The 19,002-nt window shown below is 49.0% G+C and overlaps 1 long non-coding RNA gene across 2 annotated transcripts; it reads left to right on the top strand.

Moving 5' to 3' along the window:
• The first annotated feature begins 5 nt into the window (after positions 1 to 5).
• LOC309821534 lies at positions 6 to 2,768 on the top strand. Of its 2 annotated transcripts, XR_014296625.1 has the most exons (4): positions 6 to 17; positions 699 to 936; positions 1,098 to 1,359; positions 2,060 to 2,768. It is a non-coding gene; the product is annotated as an uncharacterized lncRNA (long non-coding RNA). The 2 variants fall into 2 exon arrangements; XR_014296626.1 differs by having other exon boundaries at positions 1,098 to 2,768.
• Positions 2,769 to 19,002: the final 16,234 nt, after the last annotated feature.

Below are 19,002 nucleotides of genomic sequence, written 5' to 3'. Positions count from 1 at the left end.
GTTGGCCGAGCCCCAGGGTTGTGAGAGCGCGCGGGGTTGCCGAGGCGCGCGGAGGTCCCGGAGCTGCGTCGCGGTCCAGGGGCGCGCGGGGTTCTCGGGGTAGTACCGGGACGGCGGTCGCGCGGGGTCGCGGGGTTATGCTGGGGACCCGGGGCGCGCAACGGTCCCAGGGGTGCGCGGCGCTCCAGGGGGCGCGCGGGGGGACAAGTGCGGCGGCGGGCGCGGCGGGGTCGGGGGTCGGGTCTGGGGCGCCCGGTGGCCCCCGAGCGGGGCTCAGAGGGGCGGCGGGCGGCCGCGCGGCCGTTGCCCGGGCTCCGCCATGCTGCTCCGCGGCCAGGAGGGAGGGAGAGAGGAGGGCGGGAGAGCGGCGCGGAGCCGGGCCGAGCGGGGGGCTGGGGCCGCCGGGGCGGGGGGAGGGGAGGACCCGGCGCGGGGGGCGGGGGGCCGGGGCCGCGCCGGGCCGGGCCGCAGGGAGTCGGGGAGAGCTCCGCGCCCGGGCGCGGCGAGGCGGGGGTCTGATGGGCATGGCAGGCGCTCGCTCGCTCCTCTCCTGCTCCCTAGCTCGCTCCCTCACACGCGGGCGGAGGGAGGCGAAGCCCGCAGCAGCCACTTCCCAACTTTCCAAACTTCCCAGCGCAACTTTTTCCTCTCCTCCCCTGCCCTCGCCTCCTCCTCCCCCTTCCCCTTCCCCTCTCCAGCTCCCCGCGGGCCGCAGCTTCAGCGCGCGGCCGCCAGAGGGCGACCGGGCCGAGGCCCGAAGGGCCAACTTTAATCCGGCTGCGCGTTGGATGCGGACTGGCCCGGCAGCGACAAATGTGGGGAGATGGACCAGACAGGTCCTGGAGGAGTGAACAGCGAGAGAGGAGAAAGGCAGGCGTGGACAAGCGCTCCCAGACTGGCTGGAAGGCAGCACTCAAAAGAAACCCAGGGAAGCTGGTATTTACAAATTTTTATCAAGTCCCTGTTCCCAACGCCGGCATGCGGTTTAGTAGGTGTTCTGCAGACACTAGGTGCATTGAAACAAAACAACAAAATAATCTTCCTCAGAATTCCTTGAGACTTACCATTTAAATAATCTATTTCTTTGGACCACACAGGATCCTGGTGAGGGGTCCTGGAAGGGCAAGGATTCATATCCCAGTTCCTTAGACCGTAAGAATTGAAAGAGCCCTTAAAACCAGCTTCCTTCTGTTCTGGAGAGGCAAATGAAACTTACAGAAGACCAAGAGGCAAGATCCAAGCTTCTGGACCGTTTCCAGCCAATGGGGAAACTGAGTCATGGGCACCACCGCTTACTTGTGTTGCGAAGAGTTCACTGACTCTACCTATACTGATGATAGAGACTGAAAGATGAACGAGGTAGGATTGTTAGAGCCCACAGCCCACAGAGGCAGGTAGACGGGGACAGACATGCAAAGAGGTGATTCAAATATAGACGATGAGTGCCAGGAGAGACGGAAGCACAGAGAAATGGGAACAGAGAGGGAAGTCTCCTCACACAGCCCTGGGGCCCAGGGAAGACTCCCAGGGGTGACCCTGAAGGATAAGTCAGGGCAGCTGAGGAAAGGAGCAGCTGCCCGGGCGGAGAGGTGAGAGGGTGCGGGTGCCTGCAGGGTTCTGCTAGCAGGTAGGCATGGCTGGAGCAGAAACCCAGCAGCAGGAGCTGAAGTTGTGTCTTCTGGACTGGCTGGAGTGTTTGTACTTTATAGGTACTAGGTGATGGGGAATCGTTGCAAGATTTGAAGTAGAGGGTGGCTGGAGCCTTTTAGGAGCCCTGGATTGGAGGGGGCAAGCTGGAAGCAGAGACCAGTGGGGAGATGGGCGGTCAGTGGAGAGGTCCCGGACTCCCAGGTCTCCCAACCCTCCCATTCAAGTCTTCAGGCAGCAGATGGAGCAACTGGAGAATGGCCACTGGAGAAGCTGGGCAAGGATGACCAGCTGGGCTGCAGGGGCTGAAAGGCTTCCAGAGCCTGCAACCTGGGTCTTTGAGGGGAACACGGAAGGAAAGGAGAGGATACCAGAGACTTTCAGGCTGACCCTGAGATTGCCATTTCTGCAGGTCAGAAATAATGACTGTGCGCAGTTTCATCTGGTTCCACCTGCTGGGTGTCCGCGCCACCTCGACTCTTTGCTATGCACACTTCTGGTGACAGATGCAGATCAGGCCAGCGGGCACAGATGGTGCAAGAGGACAGTGCGGCTCCGTGCTTCCAACACACAGCGCTCTGAGAACTGCAGCTGTGACCAAAGAGAAGTCCTTTAAAGAGCCTCCACTCCTCAAGGCTCCAAAACTCCCTACAGAGCCACCACTCCCCATGATGAGGACGAGGTGAAAAGCTTGGGAGGTGGGAGGAGAATTGAACTCCACTGAGAGGGAGTGTAATGGTCTTCATGGGGAACTAGAACATAAGGGAGACAGCGGGTAAGAAAGGACCTGATCAAATTAAAAACGAATCCATATAATTAAAGTGATGGTGCACGTGACTATGTGTATGATTTTTAAAATGTTCCAGGCCTTTGTTCCTGAAGTTATAAATGTTTCATCGACTATCTTTCACAAGTGCCAGCTATGACTTCCTCCTCCACGGTCCTTTCCTATGGCTGTGTGACCAGTGTCCAAACAGTTAACCTCTCTGTGCCTCTCTAGCTTCATCCAGCTTCCTGTCCTCACTACTTTTCTGAGTCAATGTGTGCAATAATCCTTTAGAATCTCCACCGGTATGGTTACTGATATTGTTAATGAGATGCAAGAACAAACAGGTTTTTCCACTCGTGGGTACATAATACCCAAGAGAACTGAAAGCATCCGTCCACACAAAAACTTGTACACAGATGTTGATAGAAGCACTATTCAGAATAGCTAAAGGGGAGAGCCAACCCAAATGTCCAGCAACTGATGAATGGATATATAAAATGTGGTATATTCATACGATGGAATACTATTTGGCCATAAAAAATAATGAAGTGCTGATACATGCCACAATATGGCTCAGTCTTGAAAAGATTATGCTAAATAAAAGAAGCCAGTTACAAAAGGACATATATAATATGATTCCATTTATAGGAAACGTCAAGAATAGGCAAACGTATAGAGGCAGACAGGCGGTCAGTGGTTGCTTAGGGCCAGGGGGCATGGAGAGATTGGGGACCGTGGCTAAAGGCGGTTGCATTTTTTTGGGTAATAATGAAAATAGTCTAAAATTGATTGTGGTGATGGTTGCACAACTCTGTGACTATACTAAAAAAAACATTAAATTGTATAGTTTAAATGGATGAATTGTATGGTATGTGAATTATATTTCCATAAAGTTGTTACCCCAAAAAAAGAACAAACATGTTTGAGGCCCCTGGAGAGGGTGCTCCCCAAGAACAAGGGTTTCCGTGTTTTCAAAGAATTTTTTCTCCCACCTAGTATTATATCGAGAGCAGCCCCTGACGAGCAGTCTTAAAGTCCTAGAGATTCCCCGTGCTGCTGCTAACAGCTTCTGAGCGGCTTCTGGTAGTTCAGCTGTCCCGGCTGGACCTCAGTTGCCCTGTCTTCAGATGAACAGCTCAGGGAGCAGATACCCTTAAGGTCTTCTGCCCTCAACACTACAGTCCAGAGTTCCATGGCCTCCACCTGCCCAGGGGCCTGTAGGCAGGATGGGAAGGGGCACAGGGCTCAGGAGGCAGGCGGTGGACTCAGATGCCTGTCTTCTCTCCCGGATCACATCCGGCCCACTTTCCTTTTACTGCATTTTAATTAAGTTGTTCAATCAGACGGGTACCAGGAATCTGTAGGCCGTAACAGCCGGGACAGGAACAGAAGCCTTGTTGTGGAACTAAACCAACAAAGTCTGCCTCTTGGGCAGATCCAGGAGCCCTGGTTCTGCCGAAGGGCATCTCTCAGGCAGGGAGATGAGGGGCTCCCCAAAGGAGAAGCTTTGTTCTGGGCCTGAAGGCTGCCTTCTCGACCGGCCATAGCCTGGGCTGTGGGCCACACTGGTATTTTCCAGTGGACCTGGCCTGGCCTGACTCCCAGCTTCCACTCCTGTCCCAGATGTGCCCACCTCCCACCCGCGCCCAGGCTCTGTCTCCCACCGCCGCTCCCCCGGTCTTAGTGGGTTAGAAGTTAATCCTTGATGGTTGAAGGTCATGATGTCCTTGGGGGGTGGGAAAGAAGGGAAGAGGATTCTAGGACCATGCAGAAGTTAGTAGTGCTTAACACAGTCTAGAGTGATGGAGAGAACCAGAAAAAAAGGCATCTGCTGAGATGATTCCTAAAAGGACATTCCCTTACAAGAGTGGGGAAACACACACGCCATCATAGAAGTACAACAGAGGATTAGGCTTGCCATACAAGATGGTATTTGTTAAAAACAGAAAGTTCTACTAGATCCAGCCCAATGGGAGAGGAGGACACAGAGGAATCAGCCCAGGAGTCTGTCCTCAGGGAGCTTGCCACCCAGAGACTGAGACAGAGGTACCCACAAACAGGGTGCTTTGGGAAACAGATGGGGGGTGGGGGAGAGCAGCAACCTTAGGAGAGAAGAAAGTGGGGCTTAGGAGAGAGAAGGTCAGCAAAGGTCTTTGCCAAGAAGGTGACGTTTGAGTTGGTCTCTAGGGATGAGCAGGACTTGGACAGGGAGTGTGAGGAAAGGAAGGTCGCTTCAGACAGTGGGAACAGTGTGTGCAAAGGCAGGGAGTTGTGTTTGGCCTACTGGGAGCTCTGTAAACAATGATGGGGGAGCTAGAACATGAGAGCGATTGGGGAAGATCAGAAATAAGACTGCACCGAGAAGGGCCATGCATGACCCTTAGAAAGCCCTTCATCTTGCCCTTCAGAGGATATAATCGTCTTAGCTTGCTCTCCATAAATGGTGCCAATGGAGGGTGGCTGGCATATCAGTTTCCAGATGAGGCGTGTTCACAGCCTGATGTGTGCAGCCATCAGTGATAGAACAGTGACATGCATTGACTCTGCCAACTCACAAATACTTATGGGGCCCCATGTGTATTGTAGTGTCTAGGCCTGAAGGAATACAGTCCTGACCTCTGCCTACTTGCAGTTATTGAACCATATTCAGGTGACTAGTTAAAATGCATTTCAGTGCCAGGTGAGTCATGCAGTATCATAAAAGTCCTGGAGAAGCCAGTGAGAGCTGGACAAGGGCATTAATCCGGGAGGAGTGGGATTTGAATTTGGCTGTGCGGGAAAGTAGGACTTAAATAGGTGGAAAGAGACTTGCTTGCAATCCAGTGAAGGGGAATGATGAAAGCCAAGGGGTAGAGGTGGGTCAGGACCTAGGAAATTCTGACTGAAGAAGAGGGGTGATATTAAGAATGGGCTGGAGTGAGGCGAGGTGGCACGGGCCAGGTGTTGGCAAGTGAAGGAGGAATGGGAACTGGGGATTATCTTAGACCAATTCGGTGCCAGACCCTTCAGCTAAAGGATCTCAGCAACACTGTGGGACATATACTTTTACCCCCATTTTATTTATTTGTTTGTTTGGTTGGTTGTGCCCAGTCTTAGTTGCAGCAGGCGGACCCCTTAGTTGCGGCTCGCAGGCTCCTTAGTTGCGGCATGCACGTGGGATCTAGTTCCCTGACCAGGGATCAAACCCGGGCCCCCTACATTGGGAGCCCAGAGTCTTCTCCACTGCGCCACCAGGGAAGTCCCTTTACCCCCATTTTAAAAATGAGGCAACTGAGTCTCAGAGGGGACACACGGCACACTCAAACTACACAGCTGATACTTAGAAGGCCTGGGTTGTCTAGTTCTTCCTACTAAACCACTTGGTTCCTTTAAGACACCAGTGGGAAGGTGGCGCAGGTTGTATGGGCCAGACTGGGTGCGTCCTGGGAACACACACGCGCAACCACTGGGGGACACGTTCACACCACACATGGCGCATCCTGGGCTGTCTCTCCCAGTCTAATTAGGACAGTGGGACATTTGTCATTTAGGGAACTTTTGCCTTTCACTTTAGCGCAAGCTGTGTGAGGCTCTGTTCCTCCATTTAGGCGTTAGTAGACGTACAGAAAGGGAAAAAAGAAATGTGATGCTTGAAACAAAATACCCCATCGAGCTGGCCACTAAATAGCATTTAGACCCCAAGTATACACACAGCTGCTTTATGTAATGAAGGCTGTGGACCATGTTCCTGGATATAAAATAACAAACCACATATAACGTTTTTCATGGCTGTGTAATTAGCACGGATCTGTGAGTGTGTGAGCCGAGCAGGCTGAGGGAAGGGGGGCTCGGACCTCTAGCACAGTGAGCTGGAGGGAAGAGCATGTGCTGTTGGGCCAGGAAGATGGGAGTTTGAATCCTTGCTCCCCACTTGGTAGCCCTAAGATCTTGGGCAACTTATTAAAACTCTGAACTTTCAATTTCATATCTGTCAATAGGAGTAAAAGTATATGCCTTATAACCAATGGCTTGGCCCTTCCCGCCCCCACAGGAACATTTGGCAAGACATTTTTGGTTATCATAATTGGGAATGTGCTACTGGCATAACACCTAAGGGCCCAGTGGGCAGAGGCCGGGATGCTGTTATGACGCACAGAACGGTTCCTACAACAAAGAATGGTCGTACCTAAAATACCAGTCGTACTGAGATTGAGAAATCCTGTCCTACAGAGTTGCTGTTTCGAGGGTATAACCATTACTAACTTTTATTGAGCATTTACTGTGTGCTCAGCACTGTTCTATCACTTTATTTAAATGTGCTGCCTCTTACCTGTTCATAGTAAATCGATGAGGGAGGTACTATCGTTAACCTCACTTTACAGATCAGGAAACTGAGGCCCCAAACTTGCCCAAAGTCCCCCAGCCAGTCAGTGGTGGAGCCAGGTCTGAACCCAGAGGGTGTCACAAGCTGAACAGAACTCATGTGACTGCTTCAGTGCCTGGCATGTGGCAGTGATGGTAAAGTGGGTGAGAGGACTCGCTCATTTGTTAATGTGGCACATATGTTTTGAGAGTCGAATTGATGCTAAAGAATTGGTGAACAAATAGGCAGGGATCTGTCCACACAGGCCTTACTTTCTAGTTCATGAAGAAAAATAATAAAGAGGTAACCCAGACCAGTGGTAGAGAGGGTCTGGTGGATGCTAAAGAGTCTGCCAGGAGAGGATCTGGGGGAAGAGCATTCCCAGCAGAGGGGCTAGCCTCGGCAAAGCCTGGAGGGAGGGACCACCTTGGTGTGTTCAGGAAACAAGAGAAAATTCCAGCAAAGTCTGCCTCTTAGGGCACAGGGGGGAAATTCTAAGAGATTGCATTGGGGAGATGGGAGGGGCCAGGTGAAGTAAGGGTTTGAAGGTCAAAGTGAGGAATGGACTTCCAGCTTTACTGAGAAGCCATAGGAGGGTTTTAAAGAAAAGTAACACAATTTGATTTACATTTTTAAAAGCTGGTGCAGACTTTGGTGTGGAGGTTGGCGAGCTGGAAAGTGAGGATTTCGAGGAGCCCAGTAAGGGCACTAGGGCAGTAATCGGGGTGAGGATGGCGGTGACTCCATCCGGGGTGCTTGTAGTGAAACTGGAGGAAAGTGAGCAGATTTGGGCGGAGGACAGAGAGGGAGGAGAGGAGGTGGACATGGCCAGTTCAGGCAACTCTTTGTCGGGTTACTGTGGGAAAGAAATAGAGTGGTGTGAGAACACGGGTCAGTGGAGAGACTTAATATTACGGTCATACAGTGTCTGTATGCCGATGTGAAGGATCCGGCAGAGAGAAAGGAGTTTATGATCCCAGAGCGAGAGGAGCTCTGTGGAGACGCCCTTGAGAAGTACTAGAGAAAGCAAGAGGCTTGCGATCTAGAGACGATGCGGGGGGTCATCCTTGTTAGGACAGTTCAATCTGTTATTACAGGAGCTCGGGCAGCAAGTATGTGAATGTTGTAAATAGTTGAGAAAGCTGTTCTGAAATACTTATTTCTACTTTCTCAGAGAGAAACACCAGCGCCCTGACCTGGGCCACTGGTCAGCCCCAGCCCTGACCACCAGTCCAGACGGAGCTCTGGCCCATAGACTGGATATCTATTCCACACAACCATCTCCCTTTGTTCATAAGGGAGACCTTGGGAATGACCATGGATGACTCAATGTAACCCATCTTAACAGCTGAAAAGGCAACCTGAAGCAAAGTTCTGCAGCACCAGGACAGATCAAAAGATGAGGGCTGCCTTCAAGACAGTATCCAGAAGGGGAGTCCCCAGGACCTGTGAGAGGAGACGGTTGTTAACAGTAGAAACATTTGTGGGGAGTGTCTTAATGGGAGGAGAGCCAAGAGGCCATCAGAATGGGTCAAAATTTGGGCTTCATCAGAATGAGAGGCCCAGACTGATATAGGATGGAGAAATACTGAGACTGTCAACAAGGACTCAGCAGAGTGAAGTGTAAGTGGGTTAAGTGGGGTTATCGGTGGTTCAACTAAATCCGGGAATGCTGGGTGCTTTTGCAGGTTTTGCCTTTTATATGGGTCCTTGTAGGACCAATGTCATTTGTGCAATTAGATTTATACATTTATATGGTAATTAAGAGTTTAGAACCTTAAGATATATGCTGTATAAGAAAAAGCTTCACAACTCTTAGCCGAATCCCTCAGACCTCAGTTTCCTCATTTGTGAGGTAAGAGCAGTAGTAATGCTCAACTCACAAGACGGTGGATGTGAAAGCACTTTGTGTGCTGCAAAGGGCGTGAATATTACTTTTATGATCGTTATTAATGACATTGATAAAAAGAAGCCTCAAACATATCTCCTCTCCCTCGATAAGCATTTTCACGCTCTTCTAAGAAGTTATGAAAGAGCAGAAGTCATCTGCAACACGGGTGCCTTATGCAAGAGGTCATGAGCGTCCAGGGCGTGGTGGCACCCAGGGCCACTGCAGCGAGCATTTGGGCAGGTCGTGCCTTGCACAAGGGCACTCTCCTGAGGAGGTAAGTGGGCAGTGAAATCCAGGGGCAAGGGGCTGCATCTCTGTTTGATTCCACAAGGCACGGTACAGGCTGGGAGTGGCTCTGATGACACCCACCTGAACACTTCCTAAACTATTTCGGCTTGCTTGGCCTTAACGTACCAAATTCAGTGATGGGGAATCAGCTGACTTTCTGCCTTCAGCTACTGACATTTTCATGATGACTTTCCAATCTGTATCTCCAGATACAGAGGGTCCCTCCTCTACTTGAGTGCCCTGTTTTTCTCTCAAGCTCATCACATCCAAATTCAAACCTCCATTCTTCTCAATTCAGAATTTGGGCTGGAATCTCTACTTCTCACATTTTATGTTTGAAAGCCTTTCCATTAATCTTATTTGGATATTGCTTGTGACATTTTGTGACAAGAAGCTGACTGCCTTCTGAAATAGCCAACTCCACCTTTAAGCATCTCTTAACATTTAGAAACTTCTATGTATTGAGCCTGCACCTGCCTACCTGCATCTTTTACTCACTAGTTGCTGGTACCCACACTTGGGATCACACAGAACGTCTTCTCCATTTTCTTAATAACAGCGATTTATAGATTGACAGGGACTAAGTTACCCTGTGTCTTATTTTCTCTCTTCCATTCCTTCTAGAAAAGGTTTTGCTTCTTTCCACTCTCCTGATCTTCATTTATAAAATTCCTGTGTCTAATGGAAGAAGCCTAAGTGTCCATTATCGGATGAATGGATAAAGAAGATGTGGTACATATATACAATGGAATATTACTCAGCCATAAAAAAGAATGAAACAATGCCAAGTTCTTAAGAGGGTCAATTACAAGGAATATCACATATACAGGGAAAGGGTAGGTTTAGACAGAAGCTTCATGAGGATGGAGACCAATGGAAGTGTTTTTCATTTAACATTGTGCATTGCTCATATTCATAATAGCTGGTCCTACTAGCTGCTGTGACTAACTGATGACATTGGAGCACTTTCTCTGTGCTAGGCATTTAGCCACGTGTAGAGTTAGGAGAGTTCCAGTTGTTCTACCTCCTCATGAACACTTGGTCTTGTCCATTTTTGTAATTATAGTCATGCTAGTGGGTATGAAGTGGTATCTCACTGCGGTTTCAATTTGCATCTCTTTAATGACGAATGATGTTAAGCATCTTTTCCTGTGCTTATTTGACATTCTTATACCTTCTTTAGTGAATCATCTGTTGAAATGTTTTGCTCATTTATACCAGGCTGTTTGGCTTTTTACTGAGATGTGTTAGTTCTTTAAATATTCTGCTTTCCAGTCTTTTGTGAAACAGTTTTGCAAATATTTTCTCTCAGTACATGGCTTGTATTTTCGTTTTCTTAATAGTGTCTTTTGAAGAGCAAATTTTGAAGAAATCCAAGTTATCAATTTTTTTGTTTTATACTTTGTGCTTTTAGTGTCTTATTTAAGAAATCTTGGCCTAACCCATGGTCATTAAGATTTTCTCTCCTTTGTTTTCTTCTAGAAGTTTTATAGTTTTAGGTTTTACACTTAGGTCAGTGATCCATACTTAGTTGAATTTTTTTGAAGTGTGAGGTGAGGATCAAGGGCTTCTTTTTCTTCTTTTTTTCCCCTTCTTTTTAGAAATGGATATCCACTGTTCCAGCACCACTTGTTGAAACCATCATCCTTTCTATATTGAATTGCCTTGGCACCTTTATCAAAAATCATTGTTTGTTTATGCATGGGCCTATATTTGGACTCTGTTCTGTTCTGCTGCTATAGATACCTATATTTATAGGAATGCCATACTGTCTTTATTACTCTAGATTTATAATTAGTCATGAAACTGGGCAGTGTCAGTCTTTGTTCTTCATATTCAGTTTGTTTGGCTACCTTAAGTCATTTGCGTTTTCATACAAACTTCAGAATCAGGTTGTCAATGTTTGCACAAAAGCTCGCTGAGATTTGGACTGAGATTGCAATGATTCTCTAGATTCACACCTTAATAATACTGTCTTATGATCCACAAGCATGGCTAATCTCTCTTTAGTGTTTCTTTAACTTCCCCTCAGCAAGCTTTTGAGGTTTTCAGTGTATACAACCTGCATATCTTTTGTAAACTTTTCCCCTAAGTACTTCATAATTTTTGATTCTCTTATAAATAGCCTTTAAAATTTTTCAGTCTATGACTGCACTTTCCAAGTGTATAAAATACAATTCTATTTTGTATATTGTTCCTATTTCCCATAACATTGCATTTCCTATATCAATTGAAATGATCGTATGGATCTGTGATGATATCCCCTCTCAATGGCGAAACTCATCTGGGAATCACAGGGCAAGGGAGTATCGTTGATGCAATGCAGGGAAGCCAGCCTCTCAGAGCAAGAGTAGAGTAGAGAAAGGTGGGAAAAGGATCTGGAAGGGCAAACCAGCACAACACATGTGCGTGTGTGAGGGGATGTGCCTCTGAGTTCTCTATTCTATACCAATGGCGTATCTGTTCATCTGTTCTTATGCCAGTACTGTGAAGCATTAATACCATGATTTTGTATCATGTCAGTACCTGGAAAGGTGAGTTCTTCTCTCTTCATTTTTCTTTTTTCAATATTTAAAGCTTCTAGGTTAAATGTATTTGTATTCCTCCATGTACATTTTAGAGTAAGTAGATTGAGTTCTCAAAAAATCAACTGGAATTTTGATTGGCCTTGTATTAAATGTTTATATTGATTTCAGAGAAGAGATATGTTTTTAATATTAAGTCAGCCTGTCTAAGAGCAGTAATGTGTCTCTGCTTGTACAGATAATCTTCTATGTCCTATGTTAGTGTTATACTCTTTTACGTAGTGGTCCATTGTATTCTTGGTTAAATTAATTCCTGGTACTTCCTGTGTTGCTGCTACAACGAATGGTGCAAATATTTAGTGAGTGCCTTCTATGTGCAGGCCCTGTTTTGGATGCTATGGATACAGTAGTGAACATGACCTTGTCTCTGGTCTCATGGAGATGACACTACAAAAACAGACATCACACGTGTAAACAGACAAATATATGGCCACACATTGTGAAGAGCTGAAGCAAAGGCCCAGCTTTCCACCCTGGCCCTCTGCCTTCCCAGTGTCATTTCTCAGTGCTCTGTGTCACTGCTCTTACAAAGATCCCAGCTAGATGTCAGGAAAGCAGGATTTCCAGCTCCAGATCTGATTCTATCTAGCCAGTTTGTTCATCTTTAGAACGAAGAGTTGCACTACACAACCTTTTAGGACTCTTCCAGCTCTATACATCTTCTTTTGTTTCTTCCTCCTCTCCCTCTCTTGTTCTTTCTCTCTCTTTCCTTCTCTTTTTCCCTCCCCACCCCCCATCTTTCCTTCTTTCTTTCCTTCTTTCTTCCATGATTGAGTATGAAGGGAAGAATAGTATTACCTTGGGAAGAGAAACTGCTTAATTTTCTTAAAACTGTCTAGTTTTGAGTTCCGTTGATATGCTCAGACCAAATGCCCACAGTAGAACATGCAGGCGTGGCTCTTAGGAGTAGAGTCCATGCTAGAGATGGACACTTGAGAGATACACTGAAAGTCGTTATGTGAGTAAGGCCGCTTAGAGAGTGTATAAAATAAGAAAAGAGGAGGATTAAGAATAGAAACCAAGGACTGAGGCATTGAAAGTAAAATTAGAGAGAGGAAAGGTCTTTCAGAGGAAAACTGCCATAGCTTTACTTTTATAAGACAAAGGTTTTTAATCTCCTATGAAGACACTTTGGAAGGAAGTTTGATCATTCATAATCAATCTTTTAGAATCCTTTTTACATCATCCTCACTCTGGAATAAAACTGGTCAAACTGATGGCCTTCTATGATTCGAAAGTATAGCACTTACTTCTAATGATTTTGTTAACAAGATGTTGGAGCAAGCCACCTCATTGCTCATTGCCTCAGTTTCCTCATCTAAAAAATGGGCATGACAAGGCCTGTTTGATGAGGCTGTGGTGAATGTGAAATTTGAGTCCGGGAGAGGAGGAAATGTCTATAGAATTAGGAAATATTAGTGTAACCATTCTCTGTGATAACACCAAGGGTTAAATTTGCTTTCTGTCTTTGACCTTTTTTTCCCCATCCAGTGGTTAACGTTTTTGTAAACTAGTGTTCGTTCTATTCTCACATATCTTTTCCTTCTGTCTCAGCTCTTCTGGGCTCCCCACACCCAGCAGTTGGGAGATCAGAAAGACACCATCTGCTGCTTAATAAACAGACATGTATTCGTTTATAAGCTGATTGGATCAGGGTGTCTTGAAGTCCGTGTTCTAAACGTTCATACATTCCATCACTTATCTAAGGTCACACCCAGAGGCTCTGTGGCTGGGATGAATCACAGCTGAGCTGACCATCCTTCCTGGAATCCATGGGCTGCAACGGATGTGAGTTTAGCCAAAGTGGACACCTGCCACCTACTCGGAACAGAAATGACCCCTGGGCATCACATCTTAGCCGAGTCCTCTTAGAGCCCCGATCAGCAAGCGCTGAGGATCGTGGGTGGAGCTTCTACTGAGCATCTTCTGCATGCTCAGTACCGGGGTGCGGGCTGTGGTGATGTGGAATTAGTGTAAATCAAGAGACCTGGAGCTCCTCAGAAGGAAGGAGGATAGCCGGGGATGGCGACAGGTTTGGGACAGAAATTGAAGGCATTTCTTGGGCAGCTTGTAATTTATCTAGACCAGATTGGGATCTAGCAACCCATAATTTCCCCCAAATGAATTAATACGCTGCCTAGAGATCCAGAAACCTCTTTAGTGTCTCTGAGCTTATTGACTTCCGTTGGCTCCCCTCTTGCCCTTAAGTGTGTTTACTTCTCTGGGAGTCTCCGGCTCTCGTGTTCACAGGGCTTGGCGAGGGCCTTGGCCTGTCCTCCTCCAAGTGGAGATGAAGAGCTGCAGACTTCTCTGGGCTCCACAGCCATCTTCCTTGCATTCTTTATCCCCCAGCTGAATATCCCAGAGACGTTAATAGATGAAGGGGAGATCGTTTGCTTTTTTTTAAAGAAGAGATGTTGGAGAAACAGAATGAAGTGCAAAGCCCAAAGGACTCAGTCGTCCCACCACCCAAAAGTTTACAAGAGCAAAAAATCCTATTGTGAGAAAGGCACCCACAGGCCCATCGGTTTGCGTGGTACTGCCATTTTTCAGAAAGGTGCTCAGACCCTCAAATTTAAAAGCACTTACCCAAAGTCTTATAAAAGTCCCTGGCAGAACTGAGAGTAAAATTCACGTGTCTTTCCCCCAGTCTGAGCTTCCACTGCGTACTGCAGGGAGGACTTAGGACAGCCGAAGAAGGAGGCTGTCACAAGAGTGGCCCAGTGTGGGCGGTCCAGGACAGAGCCCGGAGCCCGCGGTCACTGTGCCAGGGCCTGCATGTCACTCACGGGTGGCTCAGGCCGGTCCTGCCTTGCTTTCTGTCTTAGTCTCTTCTCCTAGGAGGTTGGGCTTTTCAGATGTGCTCCCCTCGACACAGCAGGGCTGATCTGGTGGCAGGGGCAGAGGCACCCAGGGCTGTGTCTGTTGGGATGTCTCACCTCTCCGGGCCCACTCTGAGCTGCACACCCACCACCAAAACGGTCTGAAAGCCAGCGGGCGGTGAGTGGATATTGGTACTAGAGATGGAATGTGGACTCACAGTCCGACAGATTGAAATTCAGGACCCAAATCTACCAATGCTTAGTTGTACCAGCTGACACAGGCCATTTTCTGAGCCTCAGTTTCTGAATATGATCTTGGCACCAACCCAGGCGAAGAACGCATATTAGAAAAATAAGTATCAGAGAGGTGGAACGGCGGCCCCAGTGTAACACTAATCATATGAGGGGGTAGGTCCTGGCCGAGTTAGCCCACATCCATGCCAGGCACTATGTAGTGGTCCTCACTCCAGCTCTGGGAGGGAGGTACCATGCTTATCCCATTTTATGGATGAGGAAACTTCTATGTTCCTCACGTGTTCCCTGAGGCAGGTGAAGAAATTCTTCCCACTTTGTAAGGGAGGAGCTGAGGCACGGAGAGGATGATACAGTGCGCCCGGGTCACCCAGTAAGGGGTTGCTGGAGGAGCTGAGTCTGAGTCCAGGTCTCCAGGCTCCCAGCTCAAGGGTCTCTCACCACCCACACTTGCTGGGTCCCACCAAGCCCCAGGGAGGGCATCCCGCCCTGGCATGCGCCCTCCTTGGCCAGCTTGCCCCTCTTGCCTGGGAAGCACTGCCCTCATCCCCTGCCAGACAGACTTGTCGCCCAACTTGTGGGCAGGACCCAAGCCTGGCAGCCTTTTGTGGTCATCCCAGTCGAGCTGCTCTTTCCTGCGCTGAGTGTAGCACACAGCGCGACTTCATCATCCAAATATGTCCTGCCAGACAGCTTCAGCTGCTGGCCGGCAGGGCACTTGGTGGCCCGAGAGAGCTTGGCACTAATTGGACCCAGCGGACGTAAATCAGGCCTCTCGTTGAGAGGAAGTCCAGCCGTTCCCTGGCAGGCAAGGGGTGAGAGGTCAGAAGGCTGGTAGGATGAGAACCTCCCACTAAAAGGGGTTGAGTCCACAAGGGCCCAGTGACCTTAGCAAGTGTCCTGAACCCTCTGGTGTCTCCATCCATCTGAAGTTAAGAGGTTGTACCCAACGATCTCTGATAGTTCATGCCGAAGTGTAGAGCGGTCCTGTTGCTTGTGTGTGTGTGTGTGTGTGTGTGTGTGTGTGTGTGTGTGTGTGACATCTTTCCTTTCTGCTTGGAGCACCACCAGGGATAAATCTCATTATATCCTGTGGAGCGGAGGGCTGAGTGCTTTCACCTGACTCGGGGGAGGTAAGAGAAATTCCTTCCCATGAACGCAAGATGTCCCAAGGGCTTTGTATGTCCGGAACCTTTGTGGCAGAAGGCTTGGATACACCTAGAAACAGAGCAAGGCCCTCTAGGAAGGGAGGGCTTCCCAGCTAAGCTGGGTGGCTCACCGACAGGAGGGTGGGAGGTTGCTGTCAGGATCTGTCTTAAGAGCAGACTTGAGCTGGAAGCAATCTGTGGTCAGCTGTGCCGAGATGAAGCTGGAAAATGGTGGGTCAGGTTTGAAGACAAATTATAACAACTCTACAACCTGTGATTTTGCCAAGCACACATGCGCTTAACCAGCCATGCAGTCACTAGTGCATCTACTCACACGCTCAGTGTTTAGGAAGCACCCACCATGCGCTGGGTGCTGTGCTGGGCACTGGGAATGCCGATGAATCGGGCTCCACTGCTGCCTTCTTCAAAGTCACAGTCTACAGGGAAGGACACACATCGGAAAAATTGATGACAAGATAGTGTGATGAGTCCTTTACCAAAGATATGTCCACACTCCTCTGAACGCAGAGGAAGGCGTTAGGGACTCTGACTTCGCAGGGGTGGGGGTGGTGGAGGGGGCAGACAGGCTGCCCAAGAGAAGGTGGCATCAGCAGCAGCTTGGAGAGTAAGTTCAAAGCCCTGGAGGGGAGAGTTAGAGGAGGGGAGAGAGCATGAGCAAAGCTGAACAGAAATACCAAAGGGATGCTGTGATCAGAGACCAGCAGAATTCCATGTAGCCTGAGGGAGAATGGATGCTCAATGGAGGGTAGGGGTGGAATAAAGGCCAGAATTAAGGCTGAGGCTTGGTCAACTCAAACCATGCCCCAGCTGGGGAGGGGAGGACCTTAGTTTGCTCCAGTATGTGTTTTATTTTTTTAAACAGCTGTTCCTAACTCTGCCTGTGCATCAGAAACACCTAGAGAGATTTTATACAATACAAATGGTCCACACCCTTGAGATCCAGACTTAGCTGGCCTGCTAATTCTAAGGTAGCTAGCTGAGCCGCCTAGCGTTTCTTAAAAGTGTAAGATGCTGCTAAGCGCAATGGAGGAAAAGAAAGCAGAAAAGGGGGTCAGAGAATGCTGAGGGAGGAAGGGCACAACCTTAAATAGTGTTTTAAAGAGAAGACCTGAAGGAGGAAGCCGTGGGAAAATCTGGAGAAAGACCCCTCCGGGTGGAGCAAACAGCAGGTGCAAAGGCCGTGAGGCAGGGCTGACTTGTCTTAAAGGAAGAACAACGAAGTCAGTGTTGCTGGAATGTAGATGAGGTCAGAGAGATGATGGGGGCAGGTGGGTTGTGTTGGGCGTATACCCTGGCCTTTTTGAAATATTGATTTAGTCCATCTTATCCATCATCTGGTGAGGAAACTGGTCTGGAGAAGTGACACTTTACTAGATACGTCTTTTCTGCATCCCTCTTTCACACAAGACTCTGAACTAGGCTGTGTGTCTGGGTGGTGTAGAGGAGCACATTGCTGAGTAGAATACAGGCTCTGTTTCCCCAAAGATCCCAGTCTGGGAGGAGAGGCCCAGGCCCATGCAACCCTTTCCAGCAGAAGGCAGATTTCAATCCATGCTGCTATCCTGATTTCAACTGTAGCAGAAATATCGTCACAGTTCAGGGTGGTCTTAGAGAGAGGGGGCACGTGCAGGGTGGGTGGTGCTGCAGCAGGCACAGCAGGAAGCTCTTGCCCGACGAAACAGGACAAGTGCATGGCCGAGATGGAGCCGGAATGGATGTCCGTGCTTTGGGGGAGGCAGCTTGAGAGCGTGGAGTCGGTAAGTCCCAGGTTTCAAGTCTGCTCAGCCTTGAAATTTGAGACCAACTGGTTGCACATGGCTTTACGTCTTTGTGTCTCCCTGGTCTCAATTTTCCCATCTTTTCCATGGAGTTAATCCCGTCTCTGAAGATTGGCTGTGAAAATCGGTGAAGTAATGCGTGTGCACGTGTCTACCAGCTCAGGGCCTGGTGGGGAGCGAGTCTCGGGAAGTATCACGTGGTCCCTGTTAATGGTGAGAGCCTCTTCTCTTTGGCTGCACTGGGCTGCTTCCATCAACTGCAGGGGGGGGGGGGAAGAAAGCCAGGTGGTGAGGGCAGGAGAGCACAGTTTGGTTGTTTTCCTCTCCACATCCAACACCTCCTTCTGGCTTTATGGAAGCCATTATGGGCAAGGCGCCACCCGGCAGTACCCATGGCGATTCCCATTGCCCATCCCATTGACCGTTGTGCTCCATATGTCAACCGCCCCAGAGCTGCCATCCTTATCATTATTGCCTTATTTCGTGGGGTGGGGGCATGGGGAGGGGACAGCAACATCAGGGAAGGAACCAGGGCTTCTCTGTGTGTGTTTTCCTCCCTACCATACTGACCTTCACAGCCAGGCCATACGGACCTCGGAGGAACCTAGCACACCAAGGTGAGCTGTGAGCTGTGGAGCAGGTGGCGGAGCTGGGGACACCCCACCACCACCACCACAGCATCCATCCTAAGTCACATTGGTCATTTGGTCCTGTCCCCGCTGCCCTGCCGGGACTCCCAGCTTGGCCCTGCCTCAGCTCTACCCTCTGGCCTAGGTCCCCTTCTAATTTGATTTAGGTTTCTGGGGAGAGGGGCTGGACTAGGGAGGGGTAGGCTCACACCTACAGGTTAACCCTCTCTCTGCCAAGAAAGGAACATTTCTGAGGCAATTTGTTTAGATGCAAGTTCTTTGTTCTCTTGATTATTCATTCTTTCAATAAGCGTCTCTCGGCACCGTTCCCCGATGCTGTATCCTCAGTACTGAGGATAAAGAGGCAAGGCAGACCGAGTCCCTGCCCTGGGTATGATTACCACTTCTCGGGAGGCAGAAAGGGAGACCTGTAATCACTGGGTACGCTGAAGGACGTGAGAAAGATACTTGCGGGATCCAGGGAGCAAGAGATTGATTCTAGCCCGTCTCTGTCCGATGGTCATTCACTCATTCATTCATTCACTGAGCCTGGGCCCTGGTGGGGTCCTCAGAACTGGTGTGGGGCTGGGGATGGGCAGGCCCAAATTTAACTTTGAAACAGGCCATTAAAGAGACAGTGTCAGGGAAGTGAGGGGGTGGGAGCAACCTCTCCAGGAGGGGAGGGTTAGAGTGGGGGGCAGGGGGCAGGTCCCTGGACGAGGGGGAATTGACTTCGGCTTTGCAGAAGGGAAAGCGTTTGGCTTCTTGGAGATACAAAGATGGGCTCCTGGAGACCCACATTTACCACCTGCTGGGTGTCCTGGGATAGT

Source organism: Grampus griseus (genome assembly GCF_964374135.1).
Source record: "Grampus griseus genome assembly, chromosome: 1".
Classification (NCBI taxonomy): Eukaryota; Metazoa; Chordata; class Mammalia; order Artiodactyla; family Delphinidae; genus Grampus; species Grampus griseus.
The sequence above is the reverse complement of the archived record's forward strand: the minus strand, read 5'-3'. Positions and strand labels throughout refer to the sequence as shown.